The sequence below is a fragment of the Callospermophilus lateralis genome, chromosome 9 (genome assembly GCF_048772815.1).
Source record: "Callospermophilus lateralis isolate mCalLat2 chromosome 9, mCalLat2.hap1, whole genome shotgun sequence".
Taxonomy (NCBI): domain Eukaryota; kingdom Metazoa; phylum Chordata; class Mammalia; order Rodentia; family Sciuridae; genus Callospermophilus; species Callospermophilus lateralis.
In genome coordinates this window covers 16,004,543-16,011,506 of record NC_135313.1, presented here as the reverse complement: position 1 = coordinate 16,011,506, position 6,964 = coordinate 16,004,543, and the positions used below count along the sequence as shown (strand labels likewise).

The window sequence follows — 6,964 nt, the reverse complement described above, 5'->3', positions numbered from 1 at the left end:
CCTTTTGAAAGCACTTTAGGTGAGAAAAGAAAAAAGAAGCATTTGCATTTCCAATGTAGAGTCTTGACTCCGTTTTTGCATCCTTATGAAGGGGGTGACCAGGGATGAGGCAAGATTCTACGGAACCCACCGTTCTGAATCCTGAGGGTATTTGGTATTTGGATCTCTCCTGCAACAGGGCAGGCGGTTAGTGCTCCACAAACGAGATTGAAATAGGACTTCCAGAGTCTCCAGAGACTCCCACAGTAGGCCTGGCCTCCCTGTCTCCTGCAATACTAAAGCCACCTTGGGGGACTTGGGGAGGCCCATGAAACTCCATGTGCTACACATAGGGCCAGGGCCGTAGCCACAGCCACTTCATCCCTACAAACTAAACTAGAAAATTCCCAAAGAAAGGCTACACACAAAATTTATGATGGACCTTCATCTAAAAAGCCATGACAGCTACTCTGATCTCACTTGATATCTGGGTTTGCCATAGCTGCTTACAGTTTATAAATTTCCACGTTCCCATTTTTCCTTTTATTCTTCTGAAATCTCCTTGTCTGACCCAATCTCCCCTGACTACCCTGTCTCCTGATTCTTCCACTCTTCCATCTGAAATTCAGTTTATGAACGACAAATTATTTATTTTTATGGTACTGGGGATTAAACCCAGGGCTTCAAACATGATAGGTACCCGCTCTACCACTGAACTATGTCCCCAGTCTTTTTCAAATTTTATTTTGAGACAAGGTCTTACTACATGGCCCAGGTTGGTCTTGAACTTGTGACCCTCCCATCTCAGACTCCTGAGCAGCTAGGATTAAGATGCGTACCACTATGCCATGTTCAGCCAAACTCTGTAACCCCAACATTTTCTCCAGGTAGGTCTGGTTCCCTCTTGCTCTAACTGAAATCTGGCCATGGTCTGAAGCATGAGTGCCCCCATATCCCTCATCAGCAATAATGATATTTTTCTACCTCTCCCAGATATGATGTCCTAGGGCCTGGACGTGAGGTGGCTTCTTTCTTGCCCCACTTAGCCACCTCTGCGACTTCTCATCTTGCCTTCCTCACACACAGGCTTCCCTGGGACATGTCTATCAGGGAGCACCATTTGCTCTCCCATTCCAATTAAGCCTCCTTCTTTGCTGAAATATTAGGACCCAGATCATTGCATTTCTTGCCAAAATGAATCCCGTCCTATCGTTACTGTTGATAACTTCAACTCTAGCAAATAATTCCATCTCCATAGCCTCTCACTTCCATCACCTTTCCTTTAGTTCACCTTAGGCATTAACTCTCATGGTCTTAACAACCAAGATCTCATGATGACTCAGAACTCTATTATTTCCATTATCTTGATTTAAAGTCCCGTGCACTTTGACCAAAAACTCTATCTGTCTAGGTCCCATACCTTAACACCACTCCCCTTCCAACAATTCTTTGATCTTCGTTTGGGCTTTCATTCTATTGATTTGAACTCACCTATCATTCTTCCTAGTCTTCACATATCCCTCATCTTATGTTCTGGGGATCACACAGTTTTGTGGCTCAGGAATTGGAAGGAGCTAGATATTTCTGGCTCATGGTCTCTCTCATGCAATCATAATCAAGATGTCAGCAAGGGATGCAATCCTCTGAAGGCATGTCTAGAACTGGAGGCTCTGCTTCCAAGTGGCTCAACCACATGGGTATTGGCAGGAGTCTTTAGTCATCACCATGTGAACCTTTCCATGATTGTGCTTAAATGTCTTCAAAAAATGGCACCTTCTCCAGGGTAAATATCCAAGAATAAGGGAAAATAGGAAATTACAGTCTTTCTTTCTTTCTTTTTTTTTTAAAGAGAGAGTGAGAGTGAGAGAGAGAAAGAGAGAATTTTTTAATATATTTTTTTTTTTTTTTTTAGTTTTTGGCGGACACAACATCTTTGTTTGTATGTGGTGCTGAGGATCGAACCCAGGCCGCACGCATGCCAGGCGAGCGCGCTACTGCTTGAGCCATATCCCCAACCCAAATTACAGAGTCTTTCATAATGTAATCTCATAAGCCTCCCATCACCACATCTGCCCTATAGTTGTTTATGAATAAGAATGTTTCAGTCAATGATAGATTACTATATAGTGGTGGTCCTGTTAATATTATAATTATGAGTAATGTTATAGTTATTTTATTTTATGTGAGTACAGCAAATCTATGATGTTTACACAATGATGAAATCACCCAAGGATGCATTTATCAGAATATAACCTCATCATTAAGTGATTCATGACTATATTCTGTTTGTTAGAAAGCAAGTTGCTAAATTTCAACTATACTTAAAAGGAGAAGTAGGTACCACCATTTGAAAAGAAGAGTGTTGAGGAGTTTGTCTACATATTTTAGAATCACTGCACCATTTTATAAATTAAGAAATAGACCTTTTTATTTCATAAATGAAGTCAGATAACTTGCCTGTGATCACACAATCTCAAATGTGAAAGAATTTTTAATCTCTTGCTCATATAATGTCCCAATCAAGAAATGCTTCTCCAACTAGCAACTCAAAGACCCACTGGGCTTCCATAGTGTGGCTCTGTGACCCTTAATACCTGGCTTCCAAGGTTGACATTTTTGTGGGCATCAAACTCTGGAAGATAAAAGAATATGGAGAATCAAACATCGGAAGCTTTATGGGCAAGTCTGATGTACAAAGTAACATTATTTTCATTCAAATTCCATTGGTTACGAATCAGTCATGTGACACACCTGATGGGAACACTGGGAATGTAGTCTAGCTATGTGCTTAAGAAAAGGAAGCCATATTTGGCGAGAATTTAGCAGTTTCTGCAAATCCCACGCCCATCCATGTAACTACTATGATTATAAATAGAAAATGTTCATATATATGGCTGGTTGGGAAATGGTGTCAGATGGAGGAGCAGGTAGAATAATAACTATTTTCACAAATAGAATTTTTGTGGAATTTTAGAATAAATCTGCAAAACCATATTGCATACCTTCAGATTGTTTCCATATTGTTATCATTTTTATTGTTTATTCACTTGCTCCGTCCTGGCTACTGACTGTTAGCAAAAGTTCTCTTTTTTGTTCACTGAAGCTACCACTGGATACACATATCCACTCCACTGTGTGTCTAAAGATAATTTTCTAGGCCATCCTGGAGATAAGCATGTAGTTGCAGGCCAAATATATTATTTCATCATCATAGCATAGACACAAGATTCAGTCAGAGCTTTATTTTAGAATTATCTAGAAGGTGGGTTCAATTTCCCACTTCATTTATGAAATAAAAATGTGCAAAGCCTGTGGAGACAAGTTAATCTGTGCCAGTCTCTTGTTTGTTTAGGAGTGGAACACTTCTCCAATACTCCTCCAGGAATTTCTTAGGACCCTGGCAATAGTAGCATCTGGTGTAGGAGCACCTTACTGTTCTCAGCAGCAAGTACACACTCCTCCACTGTTTCACCATCTTGCCAACACTCCTTTCTGGCTACAGACTATAGCAAGAGGCCTCTTTTTAAACCATGTTTGACTCCACTCCTTCGTCTTCATAGGTGGCTACTCTGGACCGTGAGAGTACCAAAGACTAGTTATGATCTACGGCACTCATGACTATGCTGGTATTTTATTTTCTGGCTTTGCTACTTTTGGTAGATAATAATGTTGTTGAGGGAGTATATTACTTGTCCCTTGCCCTATGACAAGAGATAATATTCTCACCCATCGATGCTAGTCTTATCCACACAACTTGCCTTGACCTCTTGCTGGATAAAATGTACCTCTCTACCCCTTGTTCAACCACTGATTTGTTTTCATGAGTATATATAAGTTTCTATGACACATGTGATGATTTGAAATACACACACACACATTTCAGCTTGGCTTATCACTTTCCTACTTTTGCCATGAGAAGAACATACCTCATGTAATGTCTGGTTCAAGAAGAGACAGAAACATGAGATGTACAAACACATGGGAGCAGGGGAAGGAAGACCCGTCTCAGTACCTGTCCTCAGCCCTCAGCGTCTGCCTGGCCTTACTGAAGGTCTCCTGCCTCCAGTAAGGAAGCAAGGGCTTCATCTGCAAAGCCAAGCCAGACAGCTCTATCCCAGATTAGCAAAGGCCCAGCTAACCTACAGGGGGCAGGGGAAAGAAAAGAAGGCTTATTGCTCTATAGTCTCCATTTAAAGGTGGTTTGTATGCAGTTTGTATGTGACAGTTTAATCAAAATGAAACAAGGACCCTAATTCAGTTCGAGACTTGTCTAAGATAGTCTGGTACATCTGAACGATAGTGGCCAGTCCACACTCCCCATTAGCTAATTATAAAATTTCTTCAAAATAGCATTTAGAGTAGCTATGGGTGTAGCCCAGTGGTAATGCATGTGCTTAGCATGTTCAAGGCCCTACATTCAATCCCCAGCACCAAAAAGAAGAAAAAAAAAAGGCATTTGAAGTAAGACTCAGAACAAATTTTCAATGCTCATGTAGACTCAACATTTCCTATTTTTCAGGGAGAAGTTTGCTGAGGTTTTCTCCATTTCACTGGGCTCTCACGAATCCAATGTCTTTCACATAAGTGAACTTGCCCTCAGGGTTGGCCGTATCTTTGCTGGCAAGTATTTCACAAAGAAGGCATTTGTTTCAGAAATCAACATTTAATTTGGACAAATTTTAATAGTCACAGAGCTTGATGCTGATGAAAATGTTTACTAGCAGCATTTCTGGTTTGGAACCATTTGTTTCTATTATTTTGACAGAAACAAAACTCGGTTGGTTGTTCGTGGGGATGTGAAATGGTTTTTTAAGCATTTCATCTTGATGCCCAGGCAAGCAGTCACAATAATTCTTCTTCAAATAAATAGGAACCGCCATTTTTCTATTCATTACTTCAATAAGAAAAGTTCTACCAGTGAAAGGCTTTGCAAAATACTGCATCATAAAAACCCTGAAGTAAATTGCAACAAAAGTTAGTACACTGTAAATATTTTTGCAAAAGATTTGGGCAGTCTTTTCTTTCTATAAATACTTGTCTGCATAGCAAAGGGAATGAAAAGTCAGAAGAAAAAAATTGTGTTGTCTCATTTCTACTTTGGAGCATCAAATATCATTGATTCGGCAGAACCACTTTGCACACCTTATGAATTATACCTAAGGTGGAAGAGTGGAGAAGAATTTCATGAAAACATATCAAGCAACACAGAAGTGACTGCTGTAATTAAATCATTTTTTTTAATCATCAAAATTGAAAATAAGAGAAAACAACTTCTGAAGAAGCCGAGGGTCAATCAGCTAAATAAACTGAAGTCATTCCGTCAACTGGCATTGATTAGATTTTAGCAGGATGGAATTGACTTTGCTCCAACTCCACCCACTTCACAAACTAATTAGGAAAGCATATCAGCAACATCTTCAATCAGCTAAGGAAGATAAGTGGGCTTCAAAGTCATCAACTATAAAACTCTGTCAAGAATAGCAATAGATTCTCAAAAGAACTTCAGAGAGCTTTCAGAAAGTTAACCAATGTCAATCAGACGAACAAAACCTCAAAGCCATGGGTCTTAGTTTAGGGGGACCTTTTTGGACAGCAAGGCTGACTTATAAGAAAGAAAATCACACACCAACAAAGCGTATGTTAGCATCCACGGTTCTCACTCAACTTCCGTTCACCTAAGTCCCCATCCAGGAAGAGCAGTGCTGATGCTGGGGTCTCAAGGATTTGAAGGGGCACTGGGCAAATTATTTAAAATATCTAGAAATGTATAAACTTGTACAGTCCTCAAATGGAGGAGAGGATTATTAGATTACTTCTTCAAGGAACACTGTCTGCAGATCAGTAAAAGATGGTGCATTTATGAGTGTCTTGTTCTCTTACCAACCAAAGTACCACAGAACATTTTCTTCATTTTTGAATGGAGAAATGAATAAAAGGATCACTTTGAGTTCACTTAATGGCACTTGAAATGCTTTTTTTCTATGTGTTTCTATTCCCAAAGTACTGGAAGTCTAATATCTTAATGACAGATACCTACCTACTCACTGTTCTGTTCCGATGAGAATCCTAAGTAACAGATCCAGGAAAACATGAAAACACTGATTCCCCCCCCCCCTTAAGTCTCATATTTTAAAAGAAGAAGGGCAGGGGAAGAAGGAGAAGGAGAAGAAGGAGAAGAGGAAAAGAAGAAATGCTGGCCTTGGCAGTACACATACTAAAATTGGAACAACACAGAGAAGATTAGCATGGCCCCTGCGCGAGGGTGACACAAAGATTCAAGAAGCATTCTGTGTTTTTTTAGATGCACACATGTGTCAGCCCTACAAAAAGTAAGTAAAGCTAGAGGCTATAAAGGAAGGATCGTTGTGTGACAGTGCCTAATAATAATGATCACAAAGGACTCTAGAGTCGCAAATTTGTCCTGAGTTAATTTGAGTCTGATCTCATAGACCTACAGATCTTCCTAACCTCCTACATTGAGAAACTTGATCTGTTTTTCACTGATAAGATTATGAGTTACTATCCTCATGGTTTTCAGAGACTGGCTAAAATATCAATTGTTTTTATGCTAATTGTTTACAAATAATACTTTGCTGTCTTGTTTATTGCTGTCTTAGCATAATCCCTGCCCTTTGTATGCCTTGTCCAGTCACCTGCCATCAGCCACTATGGACCTCTGGACTGCTCTGATGCTGAATGCCCTTAACTATCCACATCCTACTTGGTAGAGAACAAGGACTTTGGGTTACTTCCCCCAACTTCACTTGCTTTCAGCAGAAAGCAGTTTGGACATGTCATTGCCCATTTCCCCATAGAAATGAAATGTAGAAATTGACAGTGGGAAAATGTAACAGTGGTCCATTTTTAAATATAACCCTTGCTGCTCTGCCACCGTAACTTATTTTTAAAGTGGACATATTTGTTTCTCTTCCTTTCTCCCCGCTCCTCCCTAATCTCAGGGGAAACAGGATTACCTTTCTTCCCC

The 6,964-nt window shown here is 40.0% G+C and overlaps 1 non-coding gene across 1 annotated transcript; it reads left to right on the top strand.

Moving 5' to 3' along the window:
• The first annotated feature begins 6,169 nt into the window (after positions 1 to 6,169).
• Positions 6,170 to 6,276, top strand: LOC143407672 (U6 spliceosomal RNA). Its single transcript, XR_013092413.1, has one exon. It is a non-coding gene; the product is annotated as a U6 spliceosomal RNA (small nuclear RNA).
• The last annotated feature ends 688 nt before the right edge of the window (positions 6,277 to 6,964 follow it).